Source organism: Carya illinoinensis, chromosome 14 (genome assembly GCF_018687715.1).
Source record: "Carya illinoinensis cultivar Pawnee chromosome 14, C.illinoinensisPawnee_v1, whole genome shotgun sequence".
NCBI lineage: Eukaryota > Viridiplantae > Streptophyta > Magnoliopsida > Fagales > Juglandaceae > Carya > Carya illinoinensis.
Window position 1 is genome coordinate 2,473,991 of NC_056765.1, and position 18,491 is coordinate 2,492,481.

An 18,491-nucleotide genomic window follows, 5' to 3' on the forward strand; every position below is an offset into this window, starting at 1 on the left:
ATCCAGCTTGCGTATGGACCACAAAGACCTCCTCAATGAAGGCCGGCCATACATACACCGACCGTAGCATCGTCTGCTGCTCTCAACTCTTTGCCTCAGATTGAGGCCGCCCAACAACTCATCACTCACCGTGGACTTCAAGCGTACAAAAACACCAAAAACCAACACAAAAACTTGGCAGCAAAAACCAACACAAAAGCCAACACAAAATACACCAACAGACCCACTGAAAACAGAGGCGGAAGACACAAAAACAGAGGACCCTGGTGGCGCCGACACCAACAGAGGCGGAAGACACCAACAGACCCACTGAAAACCAACACAAAATACACCAAAACCAAAACAGACCCACAGAGAGAAGCTGGAGGAGAGCCGACGGTCGGAATATGCTTTCCCGAAGTTTGGGGTCCCAGAGAAGCCTAGTTTTGAAACGGTCGGTAGCTCCTTGGTGGCGCGTGGCGGCCACGCTCAGGAGTGACTGAGACTTCGTCCCGAGCGTGCGAGGTACGCGCCACTCTGTTTGGCGTCGCGTTCGGCGGACTTGAAGATCGGCGGCTGGCGAAGCTCCTGGCGGGGCCCTTGTTGGCGGACGGCGGCTAGAAGGCAACTCGGTCGGCACTCCTCCTTATTTGCCTGAAAACACAAACTGGAAACGGAAACTAAACCAAATCTAACGGGAAAAAACATAGTGTTGAGCAAAGAGGGGAGGGGGAGGGAAGAGAAGGGTTCGGCTCCCCCCCCCCCCCCCAGTCGAAGAACAAGAAGGATGAAGGGTTTCGAGGGGAGAGAGGAGAGGGGTTTCGGAGAGAGAATCAACACCTCGTTCAAGTTCCCAGTGTAGGTATTTGTCAGGATAAAAGCAAAGGGTGTAAACGAGATACAATGTAGATATCGCAAGTTGTTTGGATAGAAGAAAAGGATTGAGGCTTTTATAAGTTTGCCATTTCCTTTTCAGAATATTTTCCAAATTGCCATTTCACTCAATTCTATACCATAATACGTGTTCTAGTTGAAACAACGGAATTCGGCCGTTCCAACCGGAACAGAATGGTTTTTAAAACCTTGATATGGAGACAAGAAAGAAGTGAGAAATTCAGTGTTTGGAGTGCTTACAGATTAATTAGAGAGAAGATAAAAAGCAATCTAGGTGGGTGCTTATTTGCGAGCAGACATAAGGTTCTATCATCTATGGAAGATGAAAGTTCCTAACAAAGTAAAAGTGTTTGCATGGAGAGCTTGCAAAGAAGGGTTATCTAGTCAATACAATTTACAAGAGAAGAATGTCCTAACAGTAAAGAATCGTTGTTTCTGTAATGAAAGAAGAGAGGATTTGCCTTATGCATTATTTCATTGTCCTAAAATAAAGGATTACTAGAGTAGTTTTGTGCCTATTACGGGAGAAATGGACAGGGAGTTGCCTGTAGTAGATGTTGCTATAAAAGTGAAAGAGACTAGAAAAGTTGAAGAACTGACAATATTTTACATAATAGCTTGGGCTTCTAGTTTAGAAGAAATAATATGGTAAATGATAAAATTTGCATTGAGGCTAGACTGGTAATTGAACTTGCTTTATCACTACAGAGGATGTACATAGATATCAAGTCTTTGCCTAACAACAAGACAAAGACCTACTGCTGCTGGAAATCACCCCCAATAGGTTTTCTGAAACTTAATGTGGATGGGGGCAATGTTCAGTGATTTGCACAGAGTTAGAGTTGGGGCTATTCTAAGAAATGATAAAGGAGACATTGTCATGGCTGTAAGTAAGATGGAGAATGAAATTGCTGATCCAGAAGATATTGAGCTGCTAGCAATATTCAAAGGTCGTCAATTGTCATGTGCTAATATTGGCATTCAGAAGCTAATACTTGAGTGACTGTCTATTGATAATAGAGGAGCTAAAAAATGCAGTAGTTTCTTCATCAATGCTAGGGAATCAGAAACAAAGAAAATCTTACTTTTGTTTGGCAAATACAAGATTCAGCATGTAAATTGGTTAGGAAATGAGGCTGCTTAATTATAGACCAGTACTCCGTTATGCTTGGAATGTTGAAACTTTAGAGATGTGGCAAGATTGTATTATAGACTTAATTTATCAAGCCATATGGCTTTATAAATGTTTGTAATGTTTTTTTGATTAATGATATTGATTTCCATAAAAAAAAGGTCCCATACACTAGGCGGTACACGACATTAATACACATAGATAATATAGTATGATTAAGTTTATAAAAGGAGTATTAAAACTAAATATTCTAAAAAATTAAATTTTATTAGGTAATTAATGCAAAACGGTCATGTAGGGGTGGGCTTCGACTCCGATCAGAGTTTAAGTGAGCTTGCCCTACTCAGATTGCGCTTGGGCCCATGACACAATATTCAAAGCCTAATCTGAAATTCAAATCATCTCACCCATATCTAAAAATATATATTTAAAAAAAAAAGACAAAATAATGTAAAAAATAATTGAAAAATGTAAGATACAGTAAAAAGTAAATTAAAAAGCTAAAATTTATATACAATGACTAAATCATATACAATACAAAAATAAGTGATTTAATGTGTGCAAACGATAAACTTAAATTTAAAACTACAAATTTGCAATAAATTCAAGTTTTTAGCACCAAAATATAAATACTATCATATATTTGATTCAAATAGTCACAGTCCCCCGCATCCTTCTTGACAATCCATGCATTTGAGTCAATAACTTGATAGTAATTTTTTGCATGAAGTTTTACTGATCAGATGCACAATTTTTTATCTAGTCATTTAACTATATACTTCTAAACCATTAGCCAAGTGATACATGACATAAACTAGGACATATTATGAATTCACCTTCACCTCTAACTCTGACAAGTTTTGTCTGATGGTAATCATGGTATTGACTTTATCATCAATGAAGGGGCCAAGGGGTTTTTCATCCCATGGTGCGTCTGTATCAATCATCCACAATTAGTCTGGGGTTCACAACTAGGTCTATATAATCATATAAATTATAAATTAAATAATGAAAATATTAAAACTATGTAAATAATCATTAAAAACCATAAAGTTATCCAATTCAAGCCTATAGCTCTTGGCATCAACGGTCTCTACTTCAATGGGCATTGAACTTAACTAGTTTTGTGTGCAAACGAGGGCTCAACGATAGTCGGAGACAATAAACTCAAATAAGCATTCAAGACATGACTTCCAACGCCGACTCCAACGCAATCATAGTGATAGAAATGGCTAGTACTGGAAACTTGCTAGAATTCACCTTTCACCAAGTTAATATATGGAATGTTTCACTAGGTGTCTCGATATCTTTTATAAAGTAACGTTCGAGCTTAGACTTACATTGCATAATATTCCACGATACACAGTTTTGATGATACCATCGTAGCAATAAAACATTTGAACTTTGCGCATGTGTGTCATCTAAAAAAGATGTCAAGCCGGTCAAGCGTGAGGAGGAGCTACCATCTTCGATTGAAGACAGACCACTGTTGTTGGAATGGCTATATAAATAATCAATATCACATTTAAGTTGCGTTTAGGCAATGAGGTGATTTCATATATTTTGTGAATAGTAATGAAAAATTAATGATAAAATATTGAATAGTAGTAAAAGGTAGGAAAAAAATGTGAAAAGTAATGATAAAATAATAAATAGTAGTGGAGTATTGTCAGAATATTCCAGTACCCAGACGGAGCCTAAAGCTCTCTAATAAACTAATCAGCATCCTTATCACTGAGGACGTCCCTAATATAAAATTCTAAAATCGCCAACTTATATCGGTGGTCAAGGATTGCAGTAACAAATAATAATCTATTTATCTTATCAATATCCTCCAATATTTATTATATTTGCATTTCAACCTCATAGGCATAGCATTCAACAAACTCATACTGTCAACACAACTTTGTTGCAAGTATAAAGCCTCGAGAGCTCTTTGAAATACATGTTCACAGTAGGATATTTTGACCTAGATATCTGCATAATTTTTTCATAAAATAACTTTAAAAATTGTACAAAATACTTGACATTGGCCCAATCAATTGTGTCTGGCGCACTGAGCCCCCTTCTCCCCCCAACTGACTATAGCAAAACATACCCCATACCCCCATCCTCAACCTCCATCCACTCAAATGCTCTTTGGTACTTCTACGCTACATCCAACATCATGTATGTAGAGTTCTATTGAATCAAAATATCTAGTTGCAACATATTGGAAGATGGGATCTCAAGCTATTCGACTATTATTATAAACTGGCAGAGCCGTTGGGGGGAAGCCCTCACATATCTCACAATGTTCTGGACTTTAGTAATGGAATCATCAACTTTCTTCAACCCCTTACAAACTATGAGGTTGATGATATGAGTACAACATTGAACATGGATAAATTGGTACTCATGAATGATATACTCTTTTACGATCGTATTCCGTATAAACCAATCAATGGTAGTGTCATGCGCACTAGCACTGTCAACTGTGATAGAAAGCACTTTTATGATCTCTCAATCCTTTATATAGTCATCCATCTCCTTGCCACTCTTGTGATAAAAAATTTAGTTGAAGCCAATAATCTACTTTTGCAACATCCACTCACTGTTAAAAAAGTGGGTTGTGATACACATGTAGCCCATATTCTATATGGAGATCCACGTATCAATCGTAAATGAAACTCTCTAGCTAGTGGCAACAAACATTTCCTTTATCGTTGCCTTCTCCTTGGCATGCATCTTTAAACAATCGTGCATCATCGTATACCATGAAGGCATGAAAAATTATGGCCCTAAAGTGTGCACAAATTTGCAGAAGCTTGCTTTGTCAACCGTGGTAAAAGGCATCTTATCAATGATGATCATCTCCACAAGAACATCCCTCAATATCTTTTCACTGTATCGAGGGCTTGACAACTTTTTAATCTACGTGCCATCAGTGGCTATATAAGTCTCCTAACTCAGCTTCGCTAATCACTTGCCACCAACTCTTTGTGTATCTTATACCACTGGTTGCCCGTAAGATGTGCTATCAATACTGATGTGCCTTACTTTTTCGAATAACAACCACATAGTTGTCCATAGTAGTGGAATCGAGCCTAAGGGTTCTCACGATCACCAAAAATTTTGGTGAAATGTTCTCATTTCCACGACCTTTTTTTACTAGATTGTGTTGGTCGATCGGCCTCAACTCCTCATCCTCATTAAACATATCAACATTTTCTAGATCTATTGGGACTCAACTACTTGCACAAGAGGTAGCTACTCTAGATGGGGGTCTACGGCCCAAAGTACTTGTTGCTGACGCCAACGACTGTTCATCATCCTTTGTGGAATATCGGGGAAAGATGGTGTAGCATTGAAAGTTTGCTTTACTCAACTTTGGTATAAAATTATCTAAAATAATTAACAAACAACCGTCATTTAGCATATTATAAAAATTATCTACATATTGGAAACATATTGAAAAGGAAAAACATATATGTCTAGGCATATTTGTGGTTTTAAAAATAAATAAAATACAAAATTGAATGTCTGTTTGAGCCATACTTGAGTGAAGGCTCAAGCAACCAATTTGTGTTAAGTTTGCTTGAGCTACACTTGAGCGAACAACCTGTATGAAGTAGCTCGAGCTACACTTGAGAAAAGGCTTGAGCAAGCAATCTGTATGAAGTTCACTTAAGTCATACTTGAGCGAAGGCTTGAGCGAAGAATCTGTGTGAAATTTGCTTGAGCCACACTCGAGCGGGCATCGAGCAAACATTATCTAGATCCAAAAATCCCAATTTTTTGAAAATCTAAGTCCTCCAATTCTTGAATTTAACAATTCAAAAATTGAAATCATTGAAATGCTAATAATAAATCATACTCATTTTACAAATTTCAAACCACAATGTGACAATTAAAGCATTTTGGAACCCTAAAATTATTTAAAAATAAATAAATAAATGAGTGCGTGAGCTTACAAATAATTTTTAGTTTGATGAACTTTAGAAGGGGGCTTCCGCTGGCCTTAGGTGACAACTGATGGCAGCGGGGAGGTGAAGCACAATGTGGAGAGGAGAAAGATAAATGGTGCAAGGTGTTGTGGAGTGTGGCTGTGAGGAATGGGAATTGCGAAAGTGAAAGGGGGAAAAGGGGGGGGGGGTCTTGTGTTTTGGACCACTTCTTCACGAAATGATGTCGTTCTGCTTTCAAGCAGAATGACGTGTTTAGTTACTTTAGTAAGGGTCATGCATTTTGGCCCCCCTTTTGAATGAAACGATGTCGTTCCTCTTGAAGTGAACAACATCATTTTGATTCTGTGAAATTAAAAAAAAAAAACTATCAAAGTTCGGAACCAACATGGACTCTGGACTCTGACTCCGATTAGGGCAACTCTGACTCCGATTTCTTTTTCTGAAAACTTGAAGTATTCTGTCAAAGTCGAAGTGCTGTCGGAGTTCAAATAGAGTCAGAATGGGTGGATTTTTTGCCCACCCCTATGGTCACATGGATAATGAACGTAATATCTACACTAACTAACAAATAATTTTATTTTTATTTTTATTTGTTTTATTTTATTATTATTTTTTTAAAGATCAAAAGCTCTCGTGTTGTGTGGGAGATCGAATCGCACTTTTTTTCCCCTTTCAACTAATTAGACGTAATTTAATAAAGCAAAGTAAAGAATTAAAGGCGAAAATGAGAGTACAACTTTCTTGCTACATATATATAAACACGATCGAGTTGTGCAAGGATCGAGGATGATACATGCAACATATAATATTATCAAGCAATGATCAGATAGCGGCCACGCGGAGTTGCTTTCCAGCCAACTATCTCATTCCGTCCTGGCTGTGGCATTTAAGATCAGGCTCTCGATCGATCTCAAGTGTACAAGAAGTTCTTTCGAGCATCATTTGAAAGTGTTGATCTATTCTACCTCTCTGCAGAGTATGCAAGTTTGTAACTCCGATTATAACAGTTCTTAATTATTTTTTCCGATTTGCACAAACACACACTTAGGTATCCAAATATATATATACACACACACATATATATATATATATATATATATATTCCTATCGATTCTACAAATTATCCAATTACTTTCTTGCCAATAATTAATTTGTAGAAATTAAGTGTAATTTTAACAAATAAGATGTGGCAAGGCTGCAATGTTATTTCATACAAATTAAATCAGGTATCCTACAAATTAAATTATAATTCTTATCAATTTATACACACTACGACTCTATAATATATGATCTAGCATTAGTCTAAAGCAATATAATAACTAAAAAAAGTATTACAAGAATCGATTACATTGGCTATATATATATATATCTTCAAAAGATTGTGATCTATTGATCCGTCGACCACTGATCATGTAGGCAAAAGGAAGCAGTACTTGGACTGGAGATTACAATGTGTTGGAGTATAGCATCCAAGATTGAACAAATGGAATTGAAGTCTAAAGCAGTACGCGTTAAATTGAAAGAAGAAGAGTTAGTTAGTTAGTTAGTCATTTTACTTCTTTCTTGTACTTATATATATACAAAGTTCTATTTGTAATTAATTCAATTCAGTCAATACAAATACATTTTCTCAGTTTCCAAGTTTCTCTCTTTTCATCCCTCTATTTTCTTAATTCCATCTTAAACTTAACATGGTATCAGATTGAGAATAATTTTGCTTCCGCAACTTCACTTTTTGATACGATTACAGAGTTCTTTGATCCGAAATCTTTGTAATCTCCGACCATTTTTTTTTTCTTGCATTTCTTGGAAATTTCCAGAAATGAGTTATGATGATGATGTATCTGTTCATTCCTCTCACCTTCGTCAAAATCCTTTGGACGATTCCTCTAGTCCATACTACTTGCATCCAAGTGATAATCCTGGTGCGTTGCTTGTTTCAGAAATCTTTGCTGGTGATAATTACATTGCGTGGAGTTGATCGATTATCATTGCGTTAACTGTTAAGAGCAAAGCTGCATTTATTGATGGATCAATCCTTGCTCCTCTTGCTGATCAACGTGTTCTTCACACTGCTTGGCTTCAAGCCAATAATCTGGTACTTTCTTGGCTCATGAACTCCATATCGAAAGAAATACAAAGTAGTCTTCTTTATGTTGCCTCTACTGTCAATTTATGGAATGAATTGAAGACCAGATATTTGAGAAGTGATGGTCCTAGAGTTTTTCATCTTGAAAAATCTCTAAGTTCCATTACTCAAGGTTCTTTAACAATTACTGAGTACTTCAGTTCGTTTAAGACACTTTGGGATGAATATCTCAATTACAGACCCTTTCCTACTTGTAGCTGTGGGAAGATGGCTTCATGCACTTGCAACTTGTTTTATTTTTTGCTTATGAGACAACATTCTGACTATGTATTAAAGTTTTTAGTTAGTTTAAATGACTCTTATGCTTCAATATAAGGAGTCAATTACTTCTCTGTTCTCCATTGCCAAGCATGGCAAAGGTATTTTCCTTGTTGATTCAAGAGGAAAGTCAACGACAATTACATAATTCTGTTGAGCATGAAACTCATGCTTTGTTGGTCAAGCAAATTAATCACCAGCCTAAATTCTCGAAAGACAAGTCAAAGAGATCCTCCCTATACGGTACTCACTGCGGGTACAATGGACACACTGTGGAGAAATGTTTCCAGTTGCATGGCTATCCCCCTGGTTGAACTGGACCCAAAGGAAAGCACCATTCACCTATTGCAAATGTAGCTATTTCCAATGAAGAGGTCTAAATTTCCAACAGTAATGAGAACCAAAAGTTTTCTTTAACTCATGAGGAATTTACTAAACTTTTAGCACTTGCTAATTTGAATACTCCACCTACTCAAACAAATCCCACACCAGCTGTGAATCTTGCCACTTCTTATTTCTTTGGTAACTCTCTAAACTTTTCTTGTTTTTCTGTTTCTTCAATCCTAAAGCATGAAATTTCATGGATATTAGACACTGGTGCAACAAATCATATGATCTGTTCACCTCTTTCGTATTCTTTTACACCTAAGCCCATTAATACTCTCATCAACCTACCTAATGGCCAATTAGTTTCTGCCACCTACATTGGCACCATTTGCCTCTCTGACACATTATCTATAAATAATGTGTTATGTGTTCCTAGCTTTTCCTTCAATTTGCTTTCAATCTCAAAATTAACCAAAGATACTAATATATCTGTTTCTTTCTTTAACTCTTATTGCCTTTTACAGGACCAATCAGCAAAGAGGATGATTGTGATTGCTCATGAAAAACATGGACTTTACCACTTTAAACAAGTTACTACCTGCACCAAGAATAAGTTTCATTTTCTACCTCTTGCTTTAGCTATTACCCAACACCATTTAGATATCTGGCATAACAGATTAGGCCATGTTTCTGTTTCTAGCCTACATTTTCTTAGACAATTAGAACCTTCCATATCTCTTGATTCAAAAAATGTTTGTGATACATGTCATTTTGCAAAGCAAAGAAAGCTTTCTTTCCCCGTTTCTTAGACAAATTCAAATAATATGTTTGATTTGATACATTGTGACATATGGGGCCCTTTTAGTGTTGTCTCTTATTCTGGTGCCAGATTTTTCTTTACAATAGTTGATGATTACACATGCTGTGTTTGGGTATATATGCTCAAGGCAAAATCTGAAGTTTCCTCCATCTTAAAAATGTTCTGTAAAATGGTGGAAACACAATTTAGTGTTTCTGTCAAAATTCTCAGGTCAGACAATGGGTCTAAATTTCTTATTCCTCAATTCTATCATGATAATGGCATATTACATCAAAGGAGTTGTGTGGAAACTCCATAACAAAATAGTGTTGTGGAGAGGAAGCATCAACACCTACTAAACACTGCTCGAGCTCTAATGTTTCAAGCAAACCTCCCTTTAACCTTTTGGAGTGATTGTGTGTTGACAGCAGCACACATCATAAACATAATACCTACTCCTCTCCTTAAAAATAAAACACCTTTTGAAATGCTCTTCCATAAAGCTCCTCATCTTTCTCATCTAAAAGTATTCGGATGTCTTTGCTTTGCATCAACTCTTTTAAATCACAGGCATAAATTTGATTCAAGAACTTCAAAATGCTTATTCTTAGGATATCTCTCTAATATCAAAGGATAAAAATTGCTAGATCTAAACACAAACAAAATATTCATTTCAAGAAATGTAATACTCTATGAAAGCCATTTTCCTTTTAAAGCCCTACCACCTAATTCTAAGGCTAATTCTTTTTTATTTCCACCAAATACTCCTGCTTCAGAATTTTCTTTCTTTTTTCCTGAAACTCCCTCAAATCCATCTTCCAATGCATCAAATCCACCAATTGAACAAATGCCAAGCACTGAAACACAAAGTGAACTGAATTGTCCAAATGCTATGCAAGAACCAAACTTTTCTTCCATTGAATCAACTGTCAATACTGAATCCTCTGGTGATCAACATTCTCAAAATGTTGATCATTCTTAGCAGCTGAGAAGATCCTCAAGAATGAAACAAACACCTATGTACTTGCAGAATTATTTTTGTGGTTCTGTCCAAAATGTTATACAGGCAAATTCTTCATCTCCTCATGCTGCTTGTTCTCCTAACAAAGGTATTTTCTACCCCATCTCTGAATTTATATCTACAAGTAGACTGTCTTCATCTCATAAAGCCTTTTTAGTATCACTTTCAGCCTCTCAAGAACCCAAAACCTTTAAACAAGCTATCCAAATACCTGAATGGCAAGTTGTTATGCAAAAAGAAATAAATGCCTTAGAGTTAAATAAGACTTGAAAACTTGTTACTCTTCCTAAACACAAACAGACCATAGGCTACAAGTGCGTATTTCGAATTAAATATAAAGCAGATGGTACTATAGAGAGACACAAGGCTAGATTGGTAGCTAAAGGCTACAATCAACAAGAGGGATTGGATTTTTTTGACACTTTTTCTCCAGTAGCAAATGTTACTTCTATTCGGTTAATCCTAGCCATAACTGCCATTAGAAATTGGCTTCTTCACCAACTGGATGTAAATAATGTTTTCTTACATGGTGACTTACATAAGGAGGTTTATATGGAATTACCTCCTGGTATGGCTCAAAAGGGAGAAAGAAAAGTTTGCAAACTTCTTAAGAGTCTTTATGGCTTAAAACAAGCTAGTAGACAATGGTTTGAAAAACTGTCAAGGGCCTTGCTTCAATATGGTTTTGTCCAAGGTAATTCAAGTTCTTCTTTGTTCATCAAGAGGTCTGAATCATCTTTCATAGCTATACTGGTCAATGTGGATGATGTCCTATTGGTTAGTGATAGTTTGATTGAAATTCAACTGCTCAAAGATTTCTTACATAACAAGTTCACAATTAAAGACTTGGGAGAACTCAAATATTTCCTTGGCTTGGAAGTGGCAAGGTCCAAGAATGGAATCTCAATATGCCAAAGGAAATATGCTCTTGATATACTTCAAGATACTGGGATACTTGCTGCTAAGCCTGCTGCATTCCTAATGGAATCCACTGGAACAGATTCTGCCTTGTATGATGATCCATCAGCTTACAGAAGAATGATTGGATGATTGTTGTATTTAATCCTCACCAGACCTGATCTTGCTTATTCAGTTCAAGTTTTAAGTCAGTTTCTTTCCAAGCTAGCAATCAGTCATTATCAAGCAGCCACTAAAGTTCTTAGATATTTGAAAGCAACACCAGGACATGGATTATTTTTTCCCTCATCATCAGAATTGCAATTGAAAGCCTTTTCAGATAGTGACTGGACAGGGTTCATTAACACTCAAAAAAGTGTAACAGGGTTTGCTATTTTTCTAGGCAACTCACTGGTTTCATGGAAAAGTAAGAAACAGGCAACAATAAGTAGGTCATTTGCAGAGGCAGAATATAGGGCCATTGCATCAACAACATGTGAAATTCAATGGCTTCTTTATGCCTTGCAAGATTTGGGCATTAATCATTCTCAGTCAATAATGCTTTATACAGACAGCAAAGCAGCCTTATCTATAGCAACAAATCATGTTCAACATGAGAGGACAAAGCACATAGAAATAGACTGTTATCTTATCAGAGAAAAATTGCAGCAAACAGTCATCAAGCTATTTCATATTCCTTCAAGATTACAGCTGGCATATATATTGACAAAACCTTGGTTCTCTCCCATTTCATCACACTTTACGCAAGATGAACATCATTAATATCCATGTTCATCTTGAGGTGGGGTGTTGGAGTATAGCATCCAAGATTGAACAAATGGAATTGAAGTCTAAAGCAGCACGTGTTAAATTGAAAGAAGAAGAAGAGTTAGTTAGTTAGTTAGTAATTTTACTTCTTTCTTGTGTGTGTGTATATATATATATATATATATATATATACAGAGTTCTATTTGTAATTAATTCAATTCAGTCAATACAAATACATTTTCTCAGTTTCCAAGTTTCTCTCTTTTCATCCCGAGTTCCATTTTCTTAATTCCATCTAAAACTTAACACAATGGCCGAGGCCCCTTCTATACATTTGAGCGAGGCTGCTGCTGTATAGATTAATATAGAGATGGAAGAGCTTACTGCTTTGCTCTTTGACACTGAACCCTTGATGTAACACTTGAGTCCAGTGTGAGACCGTTTTAAAGAATTTTTGGATTTTTATTGTATGTGTGAAAAGCCCATTTGAGTTTTCAAATGTTTTTTTTCCCTTCTTCTTTCTTTTAATTACACTACGGGCCTAAAATCTCTATTTTGGTGTCTTATGATTTTTTGAATTTGGGTTTGATATTTAATTACACTACGAGCCGAGATATTTTTTTTTTTGTTATGGGGCCTACCCAATCACCCTTAAACCCAAACCAATTCCCGTGAGAACCATTTATCAGAATCTTATCCATGCACATCTCAACACCTTTTTTTTTTTTTCCAGGCATGCACGTCTCTCAGACATCTTTTTTTTCCCTCATCTAGGGTTTTCAATCATCTTTATAAATACACTTATTGTCCCTCAAAGAAGTTGCCGCAGCCTTAGTTTTCAGTGAATCTAAAACCACTGCTCAGCCCCTGTTTTGCATGAATAAAACAGAGCATGGCCTTCCTCCTTCGTAAGTTTTCCAGCCACTCACTGTAAGCCTTTGTCTCTTCCTCTCACATTCCCATGATTTCTCTCTCGTTAGCTCTTATATTTTTTTTCTCTCTCTCTCTCTCTTTCATGCTCAACTGCTAGAGTTTTCACCACTGGGGTTCTGCCTTGACCCGTCTCGCTAGTCACCTTTGCTGCTTGTAACAAACCCCTTGTTTACTGGAAAATAGGCTCTTTTGAGGAGAGCACCTCCAAGTAGAAATGATAGGTAGAGAGGAAAAAGAGGAAATTAGGTTTGCATTACTTTTCAAGTGGAAAACTACAGACCTGGCGGCACCTTCTATAAGGTCACCATGCTTACACTCAAAAACGTAAATGGGCCATGGGCCACTAACTGGACTGGACTTTAAATTAAAGCTGACTTACAAACATCAAATAAAACACAAACTCTCAAATTAACATAGCTTCTGGCTGAATAGGACCCTTAATTCCTCAACCCAGCTGGACTTTAAACAACCCATGCCCAAGGCCCAGCCCGGCTCAATTCACTTCCTAACACGTGCATTGACCCTTGATCGAAGCTTCTTCCTTCAATTTTGCGCAGCACTTCATGTCAGACTTAGACTTAGGTTGCGAAACACATCCTCTTTTCTGTCGCCGCTACCTTCTATCTTCCATGATTCTCCACATTCTCCACACGTTGCCTCTAGCTTCCTTGGCCGGTTGTTACACTCCATTCCCCATTAAAAAACCTTGCCCTCTAGGTGGGAAAAATCCTCTTGAAGCTTGAAATAGACCTCCCAAGTCGCATTTGCAGCATCCTGGCCATGCCACTTCACGAGCAGCTCGTCCCTTGCTTGGTTCCCAGCCTTGACCATGCGCCTCCTTATCACTTCCTTTGGTTCTGGATGGAGTACACCGTGAACGTCCACAGGTGGCAGTGACGGAATAGCTACTATTTTCGAACCAATTTTTTTCTTCAACTGGGATACGTGGAAGGTGGGGTCTATGCGTGAGGATGGAGGAAGATCCAAGGTATAAGCCATGCCCCCCACCTTTTTCAGCACTCGATATGGCCTGAAATACCTAGGAGCTAACTTCAGGTCCCTTTTATGGGACACCGTCGTTTGATGGTATGGCTGCAATCTGAGGTATACTAGATCTCCTTCTTCAAATTGTTGTTCCCTTCTTCTAAGATCTGTATATTTTTTCATCCTGTTTTAAGCACTTTGTAAATTTTGTTTGAGAATGTTGAGCATTTGGTCTCTATTGTACAAGACTTGGTCCACTGATTCCATTCGTGAGGTGCCAAGGATGTAGTCCATTACACGGGGTGGGGGGTACCCATAGAGAGCCTCATAGGGTGTGACCTTAGTTGACAGATGCTGAGTGGAATTGTACTACCACTCAGCTAGAGGTATCCACACTGACCAGTCCTTCGGTCGGTCTCCCGTGAAACATCGCAAGTAATTCTCCACTGTTTTGTTGACAACCTCCAATTGTCCATTAGTCTGAGGATGGTATGATGTGCGCATAGCCATCTGGACACCCTGTAACTTGAATAATTCTTGCCAAAATTGACTTGTGAACGTAGTATCCCTGTCGGACACTATGGATTGGGGCATTCCGTGTAACTTAAAAATGTTCTTCATAAATGAATCCGCGACTGTTTTGGCTGTGTATTGGTGCTTTAAGGGTACAAAATGACCATACTTAGTCAAGCGGTCAACCACCAACCACAAACTGTTGTAACCATGGGAGTTAGGTAAGCCCTCAATAAAATCCATGGATATCTGGGTCCATGGTTGAGAGGGTATAGGCAAGGGTTGCAGCAACCCATTTGGAAAAAAATTATCAGCTTTGACCCTTTGGCACAGGTCACATGCCCTAATGAACTGTTTGAGATCCCTCTTCATCCCAGGCCAATAAAAGTCTCTTCTCATCCTATGGGCAAATTTATTGTAGCCTGGATGTCCCCCCCACGGGCTGCTGGGGGTTAGCTCCAGTAGCTTGTTTTTAAACTCCACTTGATCAGGGATATACAATCTGTTCTTGTATAATAACAGCCCATCTCTAACTGAGTACTTGGGCCCCATTTTGCCATCTGAACAATTCTGTAACAAGTTTTTCACGTGCACATGACTCTCATACGCCGCTTTCAATTCGTCCACCCATTCTACACTAGGGAAGGTGATTAGCATCAGTGTCTCTTCTTCCCACTTATCCTTCCTTGATAAGGCATCCGCTGCCCAGTTTTCAGCCCCTCGCTTGTACTCCACAATAAAATCATAACCTAGGGGCTTGGTGATCCACCTTTGTTGCATAGGGGTGCCCACTTTTTGGTCCATCAAATGTTTGAGACTTTGTTGGTCTGTCTTCACTACAAAGGTTCTTCCCAACAAGTACGACCTCCATTTCATGACCACTAAAACAAGAGCAAACAGTTCCTTCTCATAGGTTGACATAGAGAGATCTTCCCTTCAATGCTTGACTGAAAAATGCAATTGGTTGCCCCCTTTGCATCAAAACTGCCCCTATCGCTGTTCCCGATGCATCACACTCAATTGTGAATGGCAGTGTGAAGTCGTGCAATGCTAACACCGGTGGTTGTGTAACCACCTCCTTAAGCTTGCAAAAGGCCTCTTTAGGATCTGCAGACTATAGAAACCCATCTTTTTTCATACTAGTCAGCGAGGCTACAATCTCCCCATAGCCTTTTATAAACCTACGATAGTAGCCTGTTAAACCCAAGAACCCTCTCAATGCCTTTAGGGATGTTGGTAGGGGCCACTCCACCATCACCTTTAGCTTGTCGGGATCCGCCTTGACTCCCATTGCTGAAATCACATGGCCTAGGTAGGCCACTTCCTTGCAACCAAAGCAGCACTTTGATTTCTTTGCAAACAACTGGTGTTGTTTTAGAGTCTCTAAAGCAACTCTTAGGTGGTTGACATGCTCCCTTTTAGACTTGCTGTAAACAAGAATATCGTCAAAGAAAACAAGAATAAATTTTCTTAGAAAGGGCCGAAATACCTCATTCATGAGACTTTGAAATATGGATGGAGCGTTGGTAATCCCAAAAGGCATTACTAAGAACTCATAGTGTCCCTCATGAGTCTTAAAAGTAGTTTTTGGCACATCATCGTGTTTAACCCAAATTTGGTGGTAGCCGGACCTCAAATCCAGCTTTGAGAAAAGTACTGATCCATGCAACTCATCCATTAATTCTTCCACCACAGGAATAGGGAACTTATCCTTGATAGTAATGCTGTTCAAGCCCCTGTAATCAACACACAACCGCCACGTTCCATTTGCCTTCCTCACCAATAACACCGGAGACGAGTAGGGGCTTCGGCTTGGCCTGATTACCCCTGTCATTAGTAACTCCTGAACAATTTTCTCAATCTCATCTTTTTGGTAATAAGGGTAACGGTATGGTCGTATGGAAATGGGCTTGGTCTCGGGTATTAGGTTGATAGCGTGGTCGTGGGTACGGGGGGGTGGAAGGCCTTTGGGTTCAAAAAATACTTCATCAAACTGCTGTAACAGATTTTTTATAGGGGCTGGAACTTCATTTTTGGCCCGCTATTCCAGAATGTTTTCATCTTCTAACAATTGTAAAATTATCCCCTTATTTTCCAGCTTGTTTAGTTTAGTCAAAGGACCCTCCTCAATCATTTTAGCTGCTGTTAGGCCTTGCAACTTAACCTCCTGACCCCCATAGGAAAACTGCATGGTCAGCATTTCGAAATCCCATAGCACCTTCCCAAGCTCTTGAAGCCATTTAATACCCAACACCATGTCACAACCAGCCAATACCAACACTAGTAATTCCAAGAGAAAAGTAGTCCCTTGAATTACAACCCTTACTCCCTTGCAACTTCCTTCACTAACAATGAATTCCCCATTAGCAAGTCTCACTTTCACAGGCTCTTGATTTTTCCATGGTATGTTGGTTGTTTTGAGTATAGCAGGATCTAAGAAGTTGTGGGTGGAGCCCGTATCAATCAGTATGGTAATCCATTGATAAATTTCTGGTTTGGTTTTGGTGGTGCATAGGTCTAAGGTTGGGATGGGTTCTTCTTTGGTTTCACAAGGTTCTTCCTCAACTTTCCCACTCTTCTCACTGTCCAATGCTATATCATCCAACATGTACAATCTTGGATTTTGACATTTATGGCCCGGTGCCCATTTAGAGTCACAGTGATAGCATAGACCCTTTTCTCTCCCGTCTTTCATTTGGCTCTGGTTTATTTTGTGGATGGTCAGATTTGGTTTGAGTTTGGAGTTCTCGGTTGGATGGGGTTGTGGGTTTTTTAAGATTCCAGGGGCGGGTGAATATGTTAGGCTGGGTCTTGGGTATTTCTTGGAGATGTTTGCTTTTTCTTCTTGGATTCTCACCAAGCCAAAGGCTGAGATCAGGTTTGTGGGATTAAACATTTTTATGTCAAACGAATATCATCCCTTAAACCACTCACAAAGCAACTGAGCTTGTAGGCCTCCGATAACTCACGAAACCTGTTCGATAGAGTTTCAAACTTAGATTGGTAATCCACCACAGTACTCGATTGTCTTAGCTCAGTTAACTCCTCTATAGCGTCGTCATAAATGTTTGGACCAAACCTAATAAGCAGAGCCTTTGTAAAGGCATCCCAGTTTGGGATGTGCCCACTGTCTTCCATCTCTTGAAACCAGATTAGTGCCTTACCATCCATGTAAAAAGAGGCCAACTTGACTCTATTTTGTGGAATGACATTGAAAAACATAAAGAAATGATTTGCTTTGTAAATCCAACCTGTAGGGTCATCTCCATTAAAAAGAGGAAAGTCAAGTCTCAACACTTTTGGCTGCATCTGTGTCTCACCCACTTGTATGATGTTTAGGTTCTGTTGTTGCTGTTGAAAAGCTTGCTGATGTTGCTGAAAAGCCTGCTATTGATGCTAAAAAATCTGTTGCTGAAAGTTTTGTTGCTGTTGCTATTGTTGTTGCTGAAAGTTCTACTGCACATAGGCCTGTTGTTTGTGTAGGTGTTGTTGTAGCTGCAGGTTACCCGCTTCATCTAATGGTGGGGGTCCCTCAAACGGTTCAGAAATAGAGCTGCTACTAGGATTCCTTTTCTGCATTTCAATAGTGAGGATGGCCAGTTGTTGGACAATGGCCTCATTTTGTTTTTTTAGGGTAGCCATGTCGTTGTCTACATTAGATAACCTAGCATCAATAGATTTTTTAATGTCTTGATATTGCGCATCTGTAGACTTTTTTATTTCTTGATATTGAGCATCTGTAGCTTTTTTTAGGGCATTGAACCCATCTTGTAGTTGATTTAGTCTAGTTTCTTCAGCCATCTTCTTTACAGGATGAGTCTCTTGATACCACTTGTAACAAAACCCTTGTTGCAGGCTCTTTCGAGGATAGCACCTCCAAGTAGAAATGA